We start from the raw sequence: 20,478 nt of genomic DNA, 5'->3' as shown, positions 1-20,478 counted from the left end.
GAGCTGATCTCTCCCTGTGCTAGAAAAACATACTATGTTAACTTCGTATTTCTCGTTTCACTTCTAACAACCTCGGCTGAAAAGCTTATGGACCAGCATTCGGGGATACCCGGTCCACACTAACACACTGCACTTCTCCATCCCTCACTCTGTAATCTCTTACAACCTGGCTTGTGCCTGCTCCACTCCACTTAAGTAGCCCTTTCGTAGCTCACAAAGGAAGCCTGTGTAGCCAAATCCAATCACTTTTTCTCATTTCTCCTACCTCCACATCTTTGCAGCATTTCACACAGGGGGCTGGTCTCCCCTTCTCGAAACCGTCTTCTTCCTAGCCTGCCAAGCAATTCACTGTTTCCCAAACATGTCTTGCAAATCCTTGCTTCTAGTTTTGTTCATGCTGCTGCCTTTTCTTGGAACTCCCTTCCACCTTGTCTGCAGACCCAAATCCCACATCAATCTTAAATCAAGGACACAGTCAATTGATACCCACTCCCTATGCCCATCCGTGGGTCCACAGGGCAGGGAACCTAGTAGAATTTAAAATGCAGTATTCATTTCAAGGAGTGAGATGAGGTCATAAGCGTTAAAGCCAACCTCAAAGTCAAAAGCCAAGAAGACTGAAAACCTAGGAAAGCAGAGCACAAGATGGACTGAGGCAGGTGTTTCAGAACCAAGACAGTTAACAATGTCCATGACAGTAAGAAACCTGAAACAAGAACAAATCCAGGTACTGACTCTAACTAGTTTGTGATAATAATTACCATTTGGGGGGTGATTTCCTAGGCACTGCCTGGGAACACGAAATTCATTATCTCATCTAACCCTCATAACTCCACGAGGAATATATTACTGTCCGCCTTTGGCAAATGCAGTGCACACCAGCAATGCAGTTGAGAGACTAGCCCCAGAGTACCCAGGAGTGAATGGCTAAGCCAGCGATTAAACCCTCCCCTTTGCAATTCCAAAGCTCGTGAGAAATCTCTCCACTACAATCCACTGCCTCCTTTCATGGTACCTTCTCTAAGCCTCAGCTTCCTTTTCCAAAAAATGAGGTTTGTCTTAGTGATTCCCATGGTCCACATTCCAAATCTGGCATCCCACAGTTCTATGAAAAAGGAGAAGGAGGCAAAAGTAGACACAGCAGAGGGCCATGAATAAAGAGAAATAAAAGACAGAAAGGTAGCAATAATAGGAGCACAAGAGAAAAGACAAAATGACTTTTGTGGCCCCCACTAGCCTAGACTCCCTTGGGTTTTTTCCTGGCTGTTTTAAGTCTTTTACCTACTCTGAGATGGGTGTAAGGTAACTTTATACTGTATTGAGTTTTTCTTCCAAATCGTATCCCAAAATGCCCTGAGGGCTTACAGAAAACCACTATGGAAATAAAAGTACAGGGGGAAAAAAAAAAGAGGTGACAATGCACTAGAAAAGCAAGCTTTTGGGTTTTCATTTTAAACTGAGAAAGGAGATTATGATAATGATCAAATGAAGTCTTTCCAAAGGGGTGTTTTCCAAAGAAAGAGAATAAATGAGTAAGAACAGAGAGGAAAGAGCAAGCAGAATGACCTTGATTTAGCAACTGATCTTTATTGATTTTCTTTCACCTTCTTCCTTGATTCTGGGAGAAGTCACAATCAAAATGTGACATTAGAATCTACCCTTAGTGAAATTAGTGGACTAACAAAAATGTCAGTGAAGCACAAAAGAGAAGAGAAATATCTTGGAAGAAATGCTACTTCCTTTAATCACCGGGAAAACCAGCAAGAAAAAAAAAGAGAACTGAAAGGAAACTTTCAGAATGGGAATTGTCATCCATTTTACTTTCCTACAAAAAGCGCTTTAGAAAGCTATCAATTATGAATCACCACCTTCACCTCTGCTGAAGACTTTTGCAAAGCCATCAAACCATCAACACTTTAGTCCACCAGGACCTTAAAAAGTCTGGGGTTTCACAAGTGTTGGCATTGACATGATTTGGTTTCAGACAGAGGAACAGTTTTGAGGCTCTTTCCAAGGTTCACAAACCCCTCCCCCCACAAAAGAAATAAACACAGATGATGCTATGACATCTGCCCCTGCCCCCAACCCCCCAGCATCAGTTACACTTTAACCTTTGACTGTTGTGTTATTTTAAAGGAGAAAACGTTTCCCAGGCAAGCAGCTCTGGCCTTTTTTTAGAGTCTAGTTTAAGGGCAGGACACCTAATCTCAAGGACAGGGTCAGAGGTGAGGCAACCAACCCTCTAACAGAGGGAAATCTGTATCACCTTGGACATGCAGAGCTGGGACACGGAGACACAGAAGAACTTGCTCACCCAAGGCATCTGTGTATAGAAAGCTTTCCTAAAGGTTTAGGAAGCTCTAAAATGTATTTATTTATACACACATATATTTATTTAGAGTTCGAAAACATTAGAAACCATTGAATCTAATTCTGCAGATAGGGAAACAGAAGGGGAGTCACTGGCCCAAAGCTAAGGCCATATATACAGCTGATACGTAGCAAAGTCCCCTGCATTTCACTTCCAACTCATAATTTAGTTCTCTATCCCCTGTTGCCCCCCAGGCCCCCAACTGGTTGAAGTAACTTCCCTTCTAGCTCCAGAACATATTAGCCCAGTTATGGCCTGTTTTAGAAAAGAAGGTGCTACAAAAGACACTTTTCAATCTTTATTTTGTGTGTACAACAAATATCTATTCCTTATTTCAGAAGAATAGAATTCATTGATGATATTTTTTCCTCTAGAAAGTAGATAATTTAGTGACACAGTGAAATTTCTATTATCTTAGCAGCCCTTAAGAAAGGAATTCTCTTTTTTAGGAGGGGGAAAAAAACCTTGATGAGCTTTCGGGGCTTAGAACGTGAGACCCTATAGGCAGGGGTCATTGAGAGTAAGAAGCAACCAAAGAAAACCTCGACAGCTCTGAGCAAAAACTGATGAGGAGTTTGGGGATGAAAGAGAAGAGGGAAGACAGAAAGAAAGGAGCAGAACGCTGAGGGTTTTTAGAGTCTGCTGGGGAATTTTTCAGAACAAGGATACAGCATGAACTTTTTAAAGCCGTTTGCCTTGCTGCAGTGCAAATCCTTTGGACTCCACAATCCTCCTTAAAGTCTTCTTAGCAAAGGCAGCAAAAGCAGAAATAAACAAGTGGGACTACGTCAAACTAAAACCATTTTTGCATAGCAAAAGAAACCATCAACAAAATGAAAGGACATTCTATGGAATGGGAGAAAATATTTGTAAGTCATAAATCTGATAAGGGGCTAATATGCTAAACACATAAAGAACTCACACAACTCAATAGCAAAAACACAAAGAATCTAATTTTAAAATGAGCAGAGAAACTGAATGGACATTTTTCCAAAGAAGACATACAAATGGCCAACAGGAACATGAAAAGGTGCTCAACACCACAAATCATCATCGTGGAAATGCAAATCTAAACCACAATGAGATATCACCTCACAGCTGTCAGAATGGCTATCATCATAAAGACAAGAGATAACAGGGACTTCCCTAGTGGCGCAATGGTTAAGAATCCGCCTGCCAGTGCACAGAACACAGGTTCGAGCCCTAGTCCAGGAAGATCCCACATGCCTCGGAGCAACTAAGCCCGTGTGCCACAACTACTGAGCCTGCACTCCAGGGCCCGAGAGCCACAACTGCTGAGCCCACATGCCACAACTACTGAAGCCCGCGCGCCTAGAGCCCATGCTCTGCAACAAGAGAAGCCACCGCAACGAGAAGCCCATGCACCGCAACGAAGAGTTAGCCCCCGCTCGCCGCTACTAGAGGAAGCCCACGCGCAGCAACGAAGACCCAATGCAGCCAAAAAATAAATAAATAAATAAGATTAAAAGAAAAAAGAGAAAGATGACAAGTGTTCGTGAATATGCAGAATAAAGGGAATCCTAGTACACTGTTGGTGGGAATGTAAATCGGTACAGCCACTATGGAAAACAATACGGAGATGCCTCAAAAATTAAAAATAGAATTGCTGTATGATCAAAAAACTCCCACTTCTTGGTATGTATCCTAAGGAAACAAAATCACTATGTCCAAGAGATATTTGTACCCACCTACTCATTGCAGCATTATTCACAACAGCCAAGATATGGAAACCACCTAAGTGTCCATCAACAGATGAAAGGATAAAGACGATGTGGTACACATATACAATGGAATATTACTAAGTCATGAAAAGGAAGGAAATCTTGCCATCTATGACAACATGGATGAACTCAGGGCATTATGCTAAATGAAATGTCAGACAGAAAAACACAAATACCATATGATCTCACTTACATGTGGAATCTTTAAAAACTGAACACCTGAAAACAGAGAAGAGATGGCTGGTTTCCAGAGCCAGAGGCTAGGTGGGGGGTGGAGGGTAGAGGAAGTGGATGAAGGCGGTCCAAAGGTACAAACTTCCAGTTACAAGATAAATTCTGGGCATGTAATGTTAAAAAAAAAAAAAAATTTAAATAACGTCTTCTGTGTACTTGCAAATGCTTAGTCCAGGTGGGCTGTTTGAAGAAACTAAGGGTGCACGTGTGAGGAACAAGGGTAGAGAGCCCCTAATCTGAGCTCATTGGCTGGAAGCAGAAGCTCAGAGGCAAAACTGAGGGTAAGAATATGGCCCCTGAGGAATGTGTAGGAACCTTAGAGCATTGTACTTCCACCAGCGGCCACAGGGGGGGCTGGAGCCCACCCAAGTAGGGCTTAAGGGGCAAGAAGACCTCTTCTGATACCTGGGTACATGAAAGCGAAGGTTACCCCGGGGGGTGGGGGGAGAGGAGGAGGAGAAGGTGGAGGAAAAGAGGAAGGGGAGGAGGAGGAAGAGGAAAAGGGAGGAGAAGAAGAAAAAGAAGAGGCAGCAGCAAAGGAACTGCTCCCTGGAAGGTGCCTGATGCCTTTCAATTAGACTTGTGAAGAAAGTGGGAGATAGTCCCCTCCGTGCAGGGGTGAGGGGCCCCTCAGAAACAAGCAAGCATACAGGGCAGAGAGCAAATGTCAGGCCTCCGGGAATATCAGGGCTCTGGGGAGCTTTGCTGAGATTTCCCTGCCAGATGACAACACAGAGTCAGTGAGGATAAGTGTGTGCTTCCAGCACACCACCCCCTCCCCCGACCACATCCACCTGTCTGGGAGACACAGGATTTGGACCAAAGATCATCAGAAAAAACAGACACACCAAATGGAAAGCCAGGGTGTCCCGGCAGCCGTCCCCTCCTTGCACACCCACAGTCGTGTTGCCACATGGCCAGTGCACGGGTGAAGCGTAAGTGGGAGCCTGCAGGGGCCCCTTGCCCTCCCAGACATCCTGAAAGCGAGCCAAGCGCATTAGAGCAGCACTCAGTTACCAAGAGAAACGCCACCAGCGGGTGTGCTGGGGTCCGTGGGATTCCGGATTATGTTCTTTCTTCTCTGCAGGCGTCTCTGGGGGGAGCAACACGGTTTTGTTATATTCACGCCAAAAATTATAATAATATTGTAATTGTGTTACTAAAGTTAAAAAAAAGGAACACTTGTCACAGTGGTCATTTTTCATTCTTTGACTATTGTAGTAATGAGTCAGTTTTGCTCCAACTGCTGGAATCACTCAGAGAAGTGGTACACACCGATCATAATAAATAGCCCTACTTGAGAAACATTAAGCTTCCCTATAGTAGGCCAGATCCATAAGCCTACTGACATATAGCCTTCCTCTTCTAAAAACAGGGCGAGGGACACCTAGAACACAGACAAGATACTATTCCCAATGCAGCTTTTGGTGCTTTAAAAAGAAAAACATAGAGGGAGATAACAAAAGACATTACCAGAGGATATTTAATCAGGAAATTTTTTTGTTAATTTATTATGGCAGTTTCATTTGAATTTTTACTCAAAACCACTGTGTAAATAATTTTGTAGCTCAAAATAATTTTGGCCATCTTGTAATGTCTTTTCTGTTATCTCCCTACACAGTCCCTTCCACAAACCTAGGTTTTTCTAATATATATTTTTGGCATCAATGCGTTTACAATATTTATTCTGTTTACTTCAATGCTTTGTTGCTACCCCATTTTTATTTCTCATTCTTCTTTTCTGGATTGAAAGAGACTTGAGGGCAAGAATTTGAATAGTAGAGTATACACTATACTATTCAAACACCATAATTTCAATTTGAATAGAACAGTATTCTATTCACTACTGTTTTCTTCATTCCCATTACCAAGGGCAGCTGTTGAATAAATGACTTGATATCAACCAAAATAAAAAAAAGTTTTCTGGGTTGTTATTTTATCTGACTTTAAATGAAGGTTTTATTAAACCTCCTTCACCAAGTAAATCCCTTTTAGGGTGCCTTGCCCAGCTTTCCACCTTCCCATGTGAACAAGAGATTTAAAGGATCCATTTCCACCCCCGCTGAGAGTCTGCAAATATTAACTTCATTTAACAACAAACAATACAGGACGTGTCAGAGAGCTGACACAAAGGGCCCACATTCAAAATAATTATCACTGGGCTTCCCTGGTGGCGCAGTGGTTGAGAGTCTGCCTGCCAGTGCAGAGGACACGGGTTCGAGCCCTGGTCTGGGAGGATCCCACATGCCGCAGAGCGACTGGGACCGTGAGCCACAACTACTGAGCCTGCGCGTCTGGAGCCTGTGCTCCACAACAAGAGAGGCCGTGACAGTGAGAGGCCCGCGCACCGCGATGAAGAGTGGCCCCCGCTTGCCGCAACTAGAGAAAGCCCTCGCACAGAAACAGAGACCCAACACAGCCAAAAATAAATAAAATAAATAACGAATGATTCTAAAAAAATTTTTTTAAATAATAATTATTGTCACTAAATTCTATGTTTGGGTACATGAAAGTGGCAATGTCAAATCCCATTGAAAATAAAATACCTAAATCAGTGGTTATGAAATGTTTCTTCAGGCCCCGTGGAGAGCTGAATGCTAAGGAGGTTCCTCTCTCCCAGAAAAACACAGGTATGGTATACAACAGATTTAAACATGTAATCTTAAGGATGTATAGACACCACCCCCCAAGGCAGTGTTTTTCAACATACAGATTGTGACCCATTAGTGGATCATGAAATCAGTTTGGTGGGTCATGACCAGCTTGGAAGGAAAAGGAAGAAAGGGAGGCAAGAAGGGAAATGAAGGGAAAAGAGGAAAAGGGAAGGAAGGAGGTAGAGTGGTAATGGGAAGTATTATTTCCTGGCACTCTTTTTTTAGTTGTGGTGTGTGTGTGCGTGTGTGTGTGAATTTAGGAAAGGATACTCTAGGGGTTCATGGACTCAGGGACCACCCCTGGTCCAAATGATTAAGGATGAAACTGTCATCTTAGCTGGTTGCCAAGATCCTCAGGAAAGATTATTGCCTCTCATGTGATTTTTAACCAGAAGAGAGACACATGCCAACACAGAGGTGTGAAACCGAATCCCGAATTTGAGGTACTCCAAGAAATTCAGCTCAATGGGTGCAGACGACAAGGACTACAGTGGGGCCCTCGCAGCTAGAGGAGACCCAACTTCATTCCACAAACCAAAGGCCACCGACTAAGGATGCAAGAGCCAGGTGGGTGACATGAGTGAGTGAAACATACCTGGGAAGGTGAGTCTGTGACTAACAGATGAGGGCACACCCCATCTAAGAGGCACGGCTGTCCCTCTGCCCATCCAGCAGGCCCTGGGGGAATGCAGGAGCCAGGGGGCCAGGGTTTCTGGTTTTCAAAGACAAACCAGAAACCTGGAGGTCTCAGGTGAAGTTTTCTGCTGTTTAATATAGACAAGAAAAGCCAAAAGAAAATTGTTTTTAAACATGGTACGGGCCAACACTATCGGTCAAATAAAACAAACCTGTGAGCTGTTTTCAGCCTTAGGCTGAGGAAGAAGATGTGATTTGTTCTATGATTTAGAAAGCTCTGTGGAGGATGGATTGAGGCGGGAGGGGGGAAGGGAAACTAGATAGAAGGCTACAGAAATCATCCAGATGGGAGGTCACAGGGCCTCGAGTAAAGGTTGTAGGAGAAGGGGGCGGACACAGGAAATATTAAGGAGACAGAACTGACAGGACCAGAGATGTGCAGACTGAAAGGAAAGAGTCTAGGATGACTGGTTTCCGGCTTGCATGGCGAGGCAGACAGGCTCCATTCAGCAGGACTGGGAATACAGCAGGAGGACCAGGTTAGGAGATTAGGCTGGGAAACGGCTGAGTGCAAGGTGACTGGAGGGCATCTAACCAGAAGCATCCATGAGCGAGCAGAGGGCTGGCGTGTTGCAGAAACTATGCTGGTGATACGTCATGTGAGTCATCTCCACCTAGACGTCGGTGAAGCTTGAAGAACCTTCAAGGGAAGAACTTCAACTAGGGAAGAACCTTGGGCACACCCACATTTAAGGGATGAACAAATGTAGAAGGTACCACAAAAGTCATCTGCTGAGAAGGAGAATTGAGGCTGGAATCAGGTTAGAAGGCTCCAGGAGAGTCATGGGGAATGAGAAGCAGAATTGATGAGGAATCCGTGAAGGGACTGTAACTGGCAAGGAAGACCTTGCAGAGATGAGCACCGCTGGACCAGCTGCCTACAGGGATGCTGGAAACAAGAATCCTAAGAACACGAAACTCCCAGCTGTATGTGTTCTATATTCCAGCAGCCTGTGGGCTGAAGCAGACACAGCGAATGCCTGGACGCCAAAGAGTAGAGACAGTGGGAACAAGGGAGTGAGTAACAGAACGCTAAGGGGTGGTGGACAGAGACGGGAATACTAGAGTCTGAGACTTCACAGGGGGCACAAGCTCCTGAGGGCGGTGCGGGGTGTGGCCGTAGGGGAGGGTGGCTGAACTGAAGTGAAAATAAAGATGGTTCCAACTGAGAAGTCCAGAAGCTTTGAAGCTGGGGGAGGAAACGGTGGGTTATCCTCGTGGAGCCTGATGTTGCTGGCGCTGATGGCAGGACTTGGCATGGAAAGAGTCTGAGCAGAGTCAAATCCTCGATAACTGCGGGGCCAGGTGCCCGTAAAGTCAGAAGGTAACAGCGTCCCACCCACCTGATGCACGTAGTGCCAGACAAAACGCAGGAAAATGTTTCAAAGTGCAATTTCATTCCTTAATCCTGTTGGAGGAGTTTAAAGCTAAGGAAGTTGCCAAATCCTAAAATGAAACTTCAATATTACAGGTTACTTAACTTGACCAAATGGCTCTTCTCTAGGCCTCAATTTTTTTTTTTTTTTTTTTTGCGGTACGCGGGCCTCTCACCGCTGTGGCCCTCCCGCCACAGAGCACAGGCTCCGGACGCGCAGGCTCAGCGGCCATGGCTCACGGGCCCAGCCGCTCCGCGGCATGTGGGATCCTCCCGGACCGGGGCACGAACCCGTGTCCCCTGCATCGGCAGGCGGACTCGCAACCACTGCGCCACCAGGGAAGCCCTAGGCCTCAATATTTTATCTGTAAAATGAGAGAGATGGACTAAATGATTGTTACCTGTCTACCCAGCATTTATTTATTTTGTTTGTTTGATTCTTTGCTTCTGAGGGATTTCCCCTGTGCTTCAATGCCTAGTGGCATTTCTTTGACCGAGATTCCCCAAACCTCAGCCTACCATATTACAGACATTTACGGCCATGCCTTGACACCCAACAATCTCTACAGATGACTGGCTTCCAACCAATGTTTAGTGAACAGGTGAGTGCTGAAGGTCACTCAGATGTCGTTAGCAGCTACTGTAAAAAATGAGCTGGACAAGTGCAATAGTGAGACTTCAAGGTCAAGGAGAGCACAGAACATGGCACGCAGTAGGCACTCAATAATTACTGTTGAATAAATGGATGATAGAAGAAATCTATTGGAACACTTTTAACTGAACATTTTTAATCTGTATAGATGCAGGAAATTCTCAATATCCATCTCAGATCCAACTGTCTGGTATAAATGTATGTGAATTCCACAAAAGGTAGCTGGAAACCTAAACATTCTTTTCAATATTGCCAGCATGAGAAATGTAGTGGTCACCGAGGGCAGGGAAACTGATGAGTCTCCAAGACAAATTCATAATTCGCCAAGCTCAAAGGGCAAATTCAGAAGCATATCCAACTGCATCTAAATTTTATTTAGATGTGACCACAGTGTGACTCAGGCCTGTGCATTTTTTAAGGGCCCAAACAAGACAAAGCACAATCGATTCAATCTGCATGTGTGAGTTTTTAAGAATTCCATAAAATTCTTTAGAATTCTTGCCAGTGTCCTTGAGTTTCAAGCACCACGGGGGTCAAAACACAATCTAGTCAATTCTCATCATCCCCAATAATAAGAGCCTGGAAATAAATATCATTTCGTGTGTATGTGAAATCTGAAATGAAGAGCCACAAACCCTCTTTGTGGCAGAGATGGCGGATGTGAAAGGCCTCTGTAAAGCATGTGGGATGTGCCTATCAAGTAAAACTGCTTTATTTCATCCTCAGGGCTGGGCTACAGCTCGCTGGGCCGAGGGGGAGCAAGTACAATCACAGAGAACATTTAGCAAAGCAGCAGACGGGAGCACAGGCTGGGGTGCAGAGGTACAGATCTAACATCATTATGCTCTGTGGTCCTGGGCACGTTACATCGTCTCTCTCAGCCTCAGCATCCCCATCTGTAAAATGGGAATAATTACAGTTCACATCTCATAAAACGACTGCGAAGATTCAATGCCATAATAAGCACGTCAGGTACCCAGTACAGTGTCAGGAACATACTAAGTGCTGACAGAATAAGTGGAAACTACTACTTTCACCGTAACTCACACGCCACAGAGTTTTTCAGTAAAGATATTCTCCAGTTAAAGGTAATTCAAGTAAGAACAGTTTAGAAGTAATTTTATTCCGCAATCCCCACCGTCTATAGTGAGAATATATTTCAGAAGCAGAATGCCAGCTTCTCTTTTAAAGATTCTGTTGCTGTGCATGATTCTGTAAGACCTGCTCTAGGGAAAATCAACAACTTGGAAGTTCCCAGAGGACCTCTAGCGCCATCCTAGACCATGGGGTTCAGATCACAGATGCTCAGCAACCACTGCTGTTTCAGACAGGTTCTTAGCATTAGGGACCCACCAGTTCATTCCCATTGTAACCTGGAGCAAAGTAGATGCTGAGTTCGGCAGCACAGTCCATGAGGAATGAAAATGGATAAATTCTTTGAACATTGATTGCCTATACTGCTTATTTTGCACCTGGGTACTGCACCTTCCACATTCAATTAGCTATTTTCACGCAACTGTGTTCTCATGTATATTCCTTAAAAACACTGTTGGTACCACTTAGAAAACCTCCCCTAGCACTGGCCTTACTTAGAACATCGTGCATGTTCTATAAATATTTGATTGGTTGATTTCTATTTGTAAAAATTTCATATTTGTAAATAGCATTGACTCTTAAAGGCCAGAAACCAATAAGACTGTCAAAATTACTGTTGAAGTATATATTATGTCAAAATCATAGAAATTACATTTCTATTAATACCAAATTCAGAACTAATTATTATTATTTTTTAATTATTTATTTATTTTGGGGGCTGCATTGGGTCTTCATTGTTGTGCACGGCCTCTCTCTAGTTGCAGCGAGCAGGGGCTACTCTGCATTGCGGTACGTGGGCTTCTCACTGCAGCAGCTTCTCTTGTTGCAGAGCACGGGCTGTAGGCACACGGGCTTCAGTAGTTGTGGCACATGTGCTCAGTAGTTGTGGCTCGCAGGCTCTAGGGCGCAGGCTCAGTAGTTGTGGCACACGCGCTTAGTTGCTCCGCGGCATATGGGATCTTCCCGGACCAGGGATCGAACCTGTGTCCCCTGCATTGGCAGGCGGATTCTTAACCACTGCGCCACCAAAGAAGTCCCCAGAACTAATTATTAAACATCATTCCTCAAGATGACTTGAGTGAGGAATCAAAAGTCAGTTTCCTATTAGCACGAGTGGGGCTAGCTCTTTCCAGCAAGGGCTGGCTTTATGATGCTGTGAGCCAAAAAGCTGAGCCCACAGGCAGATAAGCCACATAAGAGGAGTTGGAATGCCACAGCCTACGACGAAAACATGGCCACAACCTTCTTGCTTCTTTATCTTTGTCATTCTGAATTCACAAAACCGAATGAGTACAATCTGAAACCATTTCCAAGGTTTAGGAAGGGATTTTAAAGGATAATAATAAGACCAAGGTGGGCACAGGTGACTCAGAAGAGATCTCATATGTCAGCATGCAGAGCCAAAATAAACCCTGGGGTAGGGGAGAACAGATGGCCAGTGGGCAGTGGATGGAGCCTGGGGGATTCGGAACGATGGCCCTCGGGATGCCATTCCTCCATGGGAGATGCCTATTTGTAGGAGGTGATGTCCATTTCACCAGATGGCCAGCTCACCGCCTGGAGTCTCAACCACCAGGTGAGCTTGGTGACTTGAGAGAATTTCGCCTCACCTTAACAGAGAAAACTAGCAGAGGGTAAAAAGAGCACCTTCTGTAACCCCTGGGATTAATGAGAATAGAATACTAGAAAGGTAAAGGTGTTTGAATTATTTTCTAGCAGTTCTCTGGCTGCATGAAAAGAAACCAACAATATTTAGAATAGAGAAGAAAAGTTTCTCTCCTCCCCCCCCACCCAAAAACATCCCAAAACTCTTAAGATATTAAAAACACTAACTGGAACTGAAGGAGCTGAAAATTCCTAAAAAGAGAAACAATTAGGAGACATAACTGGTTACTAAGTCTTTAACTCAGACTATAGATGAAACACAAAAATTGTCCATAATACGGCAACTATGAACCTGAATCTAAAGATTTGGAAACCATGGTGGATTATGGTTACAATTATATTTGTAAAAGGCACACGTACACACAGAAAGGATGAAAGGGACTTCCCTGGTGGCACAATGGTTAAAAATCCACCTGCCAATGCAGAGGACACGGGTTTGAGACCTGGTCCAGGAAGATCCCAAATGCTGTGGAGCAACTAAGCCCGCGTGCCAAAACTACTGAGCCCACACACCTAGAGCCTGTGCTCTGCAACAAGAGAAGCCATCGCAATGAGAAGGCCAAGCACCACAACGAAGAGCAGGCCCCGCTCGCTGCAACTAGAGAAAGCCTGCGTGCAGCAATGAAGACCTAATGCAGCCAAAAATAAATTAATTAATTAAATACGTTTTTTTAATTATAAAAAAAAAAGAGCTTGCCACCTCTAAGAGTTAAACTGCCCTAGGTGAATGAGACAACTGTACTAAAATTACCTTAAAAAATTTTTAAAAAGAAAAAAACAAAGAAAGGATGAAAGGAAAGACACTAATCCTAAGAATAGTTGTGTTAGATTGCTGGGATTATGGGTGAATTTTTCCTCTTCTTCTAACTTGGCTATGAATGGAAGAAGAGTGAGTGATAACACAATAGCAAGTAGTGTAGAGCGCTATCCACAGCAAAGGACTAGTACTTTGTTTTTTTACTTTTTAAAAAAGATAAAAAAAAAAAAAAAAAAAAAGATAAATTTATTTATTTTATTTTTCGCTGTGTTGGGTCTTCGTTGCTGCGCACAGGCTTTCTCTAGTTGCAGCAGGTGGGGACTGCTCTTCATTTCGGTGCGCAGTCTTCTCACCACAGTGGCTTCTCCTGTTGCAGGGCACAGGCTCTAAGCGCTCAGGCTTCAATAGTTGCAGCACGCAGGCTCAGTAGTTGTGGCTCACAGGCTCTAGAGCACAAGCTCAGTAGTTGTGGCGCACGGGCTTAGTTGCTCCGCGGCATGTGGGATCTTCCCGGACCACGGCTCGAACCCATGTCCCCTGCATTGGCAGACGGATTCTTAACCACTGTGCCACCAGGGAAGTCCCAAGAAAGGTTTTAAGACCAGAAATAACAGACCAGGACTTTGTAAGTACAGTAAGAACATACCGGGAAATTCTCTTCCTTCCTGTATAAACACCACACCCATCCCCTGTCTGTCATGTATGTGTAAGAGCCTGTGCTGAGACAAATACATGACCCCAGCCTTTGAGACGGTGGGTTCCCAAACTTTAGGGGTTGTCTGCACACTTTCACCCTTGAACTTACAGCCGTGTACTAAGGAGCACCACTTCCTGCCCTGGCAGCATCGTCTCCCGCCATGTGTGCAGGAGGCAGAGCCCAGGTGGTCCTCAGTGCTGGTGTGAGTTTACATTTTTCCCTCTTGCTCTAAGCAAGTTGTCTCACTAGCCACTTAATTCATTGTTCCTTCTAATAGACTTGGCTGTAACATTGTGTGTCCACGTTATAATGAAAACAGTTTTTACACATGGATCATAGTTACTGTGAAAGGGTTTCCAGGACCCCCCTTTTGACACCTGCCCTAAGGAGCTCACAGTCTGATGGAGGACACAGGCCAAAGGCCATCACAGAGGGCACAGAGGGTGGGAGTAGAGAGGATAGCATCTCCCTCCCACGGTAGAGGGCAGAGTGGCTGCCCGGAAAGGCTACCTAAAGGAGGTTAATATTTGAACCGAGTCTCGAAGGAAGTGCAGATGCTAACCAAGCAGACAGGGCTGGGAAGGGCTTCCCAGGCAGAAAGAATAAAACGTAAGGGGCATGCAAGGGCTCTGGGGGGACTGCAAGTCTGGCTATGGTGGCAGGTACGAGTTGAAGGTGGCTCTTCCATAAAGTACCCAGACTGCTAAGCAGTGGAGTGGAAGAGAATTACAGGGAACCATAGAAGGGTTTGGGTGGATTCATGTTTTATGAAAACCTCTGTATGGAGGATGAGATTACTTAGAAGGGGGCCAAGACTAGAGGCTGGGTGGCCAGTTAGGAGGTATGGCTTTGACAAGAACACAGACCAGAAAGAGGGAGGGTCTGGAATAAGGCAGCAGAGACAGAAAAGGGACAGAATTATGAGAATGTTCAGGAATACAAGTAGCAATGTTAGCGGTCAACTAGATGAAGAGAAGGAGCGAAAGAAAAGAACCTAGAATGATTCTCAGATTTCTGGCTCCACAGATAAGTGGTGGGCACACTCACTGAAAAAGGAAATACAGAATGGGGAGCAAGACCCCAGGGAAAATGAGCTCACTTTAAGGGGAAAATGTCGGGTTGTCCGTAGCCATGGGTAGAGATGTCCAGTAAACAGGCGGGTGTATGAATCTCACCCTCAGGAAGGGGTCAAGAGTTTTTGCATCATCTGTACATCATCAGTTGTTAAAGCCATGAGTTTGGATGAAGCCACCTGGGACGGTCTACAGAATGACAGAGCCAAGGGGATTTGACAGCCACCCCAGGACTAAGAAATCGGGGAGTCATTGGTGACTCTAGGAGGGCCCGTTTCAGGGAGGAGCAGGTGATGGAAAGGGGATTAGTTAAGGCGGGAGGAGAGAATGAAATGGAGGCAGGGAGGCTGGGAGGAAAGAGCAAGCCAGAGGCGGAGGTACAGAGGAGCTTTATTTAGTAACTAAATGGTAGTTAGTTAGGCAGGCAGAAGAGGGAGAAAACTCCCATGCGGCATCTGAAGATCTATATAGGATCATAATGCAAATCAGTGTTCTCCTAAAAGCTGGAAGCTTCATGCCAATGATACTTAATTTTAGCTGTGATTCCAGAACATCCGGTCCATATCTCCCCTTCATCCAAATCAACTGGCTGGATAACTGAATGTCAAGGTCACTCTTTTACTTAAAACCAGGCAATGGCTTAAGATGGTGGCTAGAGGCCAAGACCTGTCTCCTGGGTGATGTGGCCCCTGTTAGCTCTCTGCCTAGTCGACCACTCACTCTCACCCTCGATTCCTGCCCACCAACCACATCCACCTTCTCTCTAGTTCCAGAAGAAACCACACTTCTTCCCACCAGGGAAGGCAGTAGGCACTTTGCCCTTTGCCCCACCTCCCTGCCTGCTTATCCCCTATGCAGCCTTCTGATGTTGGCTCCAACGTCACTTCCTCAGGAAAGCCTTTCCTGACCTTCCACCTCATCACTCACCAAGCCCTCCCCCCAGCACCCTGGGCTCCCCCTTCAGCACTCCCCTCCGCTGGTAATAGGGTACTTATTCCTGTGATGAGCTGATTAATGTCTCTTTCTCCACGTGAGCCAATGTCTTTTACCTGCCCACTGTACCCCTTGTACCAGCACTGTGCCTGCCACATACCAAGGGCTCAATAAATACTGTCTTGACTTAATACGTACAATGAAAAGTCAATTTGAAAACAACGGGCAACATCATTTAAGAGTGCATGGTATAAAACTAAACCGTGGTGAAAAGAAAAATCAAACTGTGATGTCTGGGGTGGGGGGTGAGTAGGGAGAGGTATGTCTGGAGAGGAGCAAGAGGACACTTACTTCCTGAGGTGACGGTCATGTTCTATATCTTGACAGGGATTTGAGTTACACCTGTGTATGCATTTGTCAAAACTTAGAAATATATACTTAGGATTTCTGGATTTCTCTGTATGTAAAATTTACCTCAAAAAAAAAAGGACTATAAACAAATATTGAACTATAATCAATGGCATGAATGCTGAAATATTTAGGGGTGAAATGTACTGATGTCTGCAACTTACTTTGAATACATCAAAAAATAAGATGAACTGATGGATGGATAGAGGAAGGACAGATAAACGATAAAGCAAATATAGCAAAATGTTCACAGTACCATCAAAGTGGTAGGTATATGTCTGTTCACTGTGCAGTACTTTCAATTCTTCTGTATCCTTGAAAATTTAATAAAATGGGGCGGGGCGGGGGGACGGCCGGCAGAGTAAAGCTGAAAATATATTTACCTTGTAGTCTAATCTGGTTTCAAATCCCATCCCCACCGCTTCCAAGCAACAGTGCCCTTAGACAAGTCTGGTTCATAAACGTTCTCTCAATCTTAGCTTCCTCCAAGCAAAATGGACAAGAACAGTGTCACTGTGAGATTAAATTATACAAAACTCTTGATCCACCAACTAACAAGTAGTAGCTGTTTCGTAAATGTTAGTCCTCTTACTCAGAAGTCAACATATCCACAAACTAGGGCAAACCTCCAATGAGACATGAAAGAAGAATCTTGTAAAATTTCTCCCTTGCTACATCCCTGGGGAAATTAAAAGAATAAATTAACTGTGCTATTTTTATAGGTAAAGACCCTGACCTTCCATCAATCAGTAGGACACTTGGAACTCCACATCTGAGGAGAGATCTACTCTGTCCACACCCCCTTCCTCATCTGCCAGTGGTCACCACCACCCTTTGTGGGAGCGGGCCAGGGTTAACAATGGAGCCGCATCGGGCGAAAGATGGGGGAATTGTACGCAGTGCACCAAAGCCAAGACTCCCAACCCCCTCTCCAGATGTGCAAGGGAAAGAGCCACCCAGACGGGCCTTGAGATCTGTGACGGCATCTGACATGCTCTCAGAGGCTGTAGTCACCAGCCGGTCTTGGCTTTTAGCATAATTACACGACCTGAGAGATGACCTTATGGTCATAAATAAAAGCCTCCAATCGAAACTAATAGCGTGTACACAGCTGAAAGATGTCTAAGAGGCCACCACGTGGACTCGGCATCTCTAGGTTTGGAAGGTGGAAGAAAGGAGTCCATGAATGACACTAGCAAACGAGGTGGAAGTGCTGACTTAGAGAAGCAAGGAAAAACTATACCTTTCGGTGCTAGACCAATGCCCCTCCAAGAAAATGAAATAAAATAAAATAAAATCAGTGAAAGCGTTCATTACATGTCACAAGTGAGACGCTGCAGGCAAAGGAAGTTGCGATTTTTTAGAAAGCATCCCCGTGTGCCTAGTAGATGCACACTTAGGGCAACAAGTTATTTCAGGCTGCCTGAGCCAAACCTAACTTCCACCCTCTCTTCCTTGAAATCTCCTTCCCTGTTACATAATTATAAGCCCACCTAGTTGGTAAGCCTACACTTCAAACTCCTTGGAGACATCCTGCACTTACTGTGTAAGCTGCCCTGCATCCAGTCCGTAGATGGACAGGATCATCTCGGCGCTCAGCCAACCATGAGCATCTCTTCCCAAATCCATTGTCACATTGGTAGCTTGAAATCAGCCACGGTGACAGTATTTATACCATGGAAACTGGTCAACTCTATCAATCAGGCCACTTGTCATTGCCATTTTTCATAAAGCCAGCACATGAGCCTCTTTTTACTGTCATGAGGGAAGAGACGAATTTGGGGAAGTTTGCCCTATCCATACACCTAATTTAAAACTGCACTCTGCCCACTGCCAAGGCTGAAGGAGGGCTCAGCCTAGGAGGGCTTTTTTTTTTTTTTTTTTTTGTGGTACGCGGGCCTCTCACTGTTGTGGCCTCTCCCGTTGCGGAGCACAGGCTCCGGACACGCAGGCTCAGCGGCCATGGCTCACGGGCCCAGCCACTCCACGGCATGCAGGATCTTCCGGGACCGGGGCACGAACCCGTGTCCCCTGCATCGGCAGGCAGACTCTCAACCACTGCGCCACCAGGGAAGCCCTAGGAGGGCATTTTTGAACCACCAGCCTTTTCACCTCTGGCCTCTGCTGATCAGATGAGGGGTAGACTCCTTACATTTTTGGCCACACTATGGCAGCCTGATTTTCCCTCTTGGGAAATATAGACCTGGGACAGAGACTGGAGGGTGGGCGCTTACATGCAAAAGGCTTGTCAGCTCTGGCTGCAGGGAGCACCACGACAAGCAAAGCCGCCTGCAAAGGTTAGTTATGGGGGAAACCAGAAGCTACAGGTAAGCAGAGAAGGCCAGTCTGCAGAAAGAGGCAGATGGACAGGCCCAGCCTGCAGGAAAAGAGAGACGAGAGGCCTCCGGGTCCAGGAGACACAAAGCCAGTAACCTCAGCCTCTCACTGTCAAGGAAGGCAATATAACGAAGTGGAGTGAGAGCCATGGAATCAAACCGCCTGGGTTCAAAGCCCACCTCTGACACTTAACCTGTCCGACGCTGAATACATTACTGTTAAATTGCTTTTTGCCTCACTCCCCGCACCTGAAACCCAGGGGTCACAACAGAACCAACCTCACAGGGTTGCTGTGAAAATCAAATGAGCTGATACAAGGAGTAAATGCTCAAAAATGTTAGCTCTTATTTCTATCAATGAGTTACACTGTCCACGTGACCCCGTTGTATTTCATTCCTATTCCAAATCTGTCACATGAGATTTCCCTGTGGCCTGGAGCCCCATACTTGAGCTAGCTTTAGTGGAGGAGCTAGGTAATCTGTCCCCTAAATCACAGACTAATGAAAAAATCCCTGGACCACTGTGTGACCTTTAGCAAATTACTTCCTCAACCCTCTCTCAGGAGTGATATGAGATTCAAACAAGAAACAAGAATGAAAACTTCTACAACTGTGACGTGCTCTACCAAACTCTGAGGATGAGTATCCCCGCAGCAAATAGTAAATATATCACGTTAGCCATAAGAATGGGGAAACACTCATTTCGAATGTCATTTCTATTGCTGGACTAGAGACAAGAACCCAATCTCCATCCCACTCCAAAAAAGGTTTAATTTCCCTGGGATTCACCAGGTTGATTCGTGTGTTCACCTCCAGTATTAATAAAATAAGAGGAAACTACCAAAGACAGCTCTGTGGCAGTGATTTTGTAACACGCTTCCATCCAGGTCAATTATATTCCAAAAATGCTCATAATCCAGATCCTCCTGCTCTTTTCAAAACAAAGACTCACATTTGATAATGATGTCTGTAGGTTTAGAGATATTTTGGTTCAGCTCTTTTCAACAAGGACTTAGAAGCTGTACTATTAATTGCAACACATTTTCTTCTCAGACACATTTTTCTTCAGGCTCCCTTGGTTCCCTCTTGACGTTTGGTAAATAAAAAGACAAGTGACTGAGGAGCAGCATTCACAGGCAGGGACAGAAGTAGAGGGGTAGGTCCAGGAGTCCTGGTTTCATTCTAGCACTTAATTCCATATTTCACGTCGAAAGAGTAAAGTGAGAAATAACCTAGACCTTCCTATTTACTGGCACTGCATAAATACCAAAGCCATTTTGTGTTTCTGAGGTCAGGAGGTTTTCTTTCAAGCTAAGAATAGGTTTAACATATATAAATCTAAATCTAAATCAAATTCCCCTCTTGTGGTTAGGAGGCATTAGGCAAAGTCTCGCCTGAGTGGACAGATGGCAGGTGCAGCAATGACCTTGGGCTGAAGCTTGAGGCAGCTCCTTGGCCCGATTTACATCTGCATTAATTGATTTATACACAGTGTTTATCCCTGTTCTATTCGGTGTTTAAAAGGGTCCATGATTTTCCTTAAACACGTGTGGAAGTATTTTCCAGGGAAGGAAGCCAAAGAGTAGACAAAAGAGGAAGAATGGTCTAATGATGATATTTTAACTCTGTAGGTTTGAATCCAATCTGTAGTTTTAAAATTGTTATCTTTTATAATAAGGGCTTTTCTGTGTTTCAGGAAGAAGTTCAAATTCTCTTATGACAAAATTTACTTCACATGGAAAGAGGGCCACAATACAGTGGTAAATGAAATGAGAAAGGTATTAAATATT

The sequence above is a fragment of the Phocoena sinus genome, chromosome 8 (genome assembly GCF_008692025.1).
Source record: "Phocoena sinus isolate mPhoSin1 chromosome 8, mPhoSin1.pri, whole genome shotgun sequence".
NCBI lineage: Eukaryota > Metazoa > Chordata > Mammalia > Artiodactyla > Phocoenidae > Phocoena > Phocoena sinus.
The sequence above is the reverse complement of the archived record's forward strand: the minus strand, read 5'-3'. Positions refer to the sequence as shown.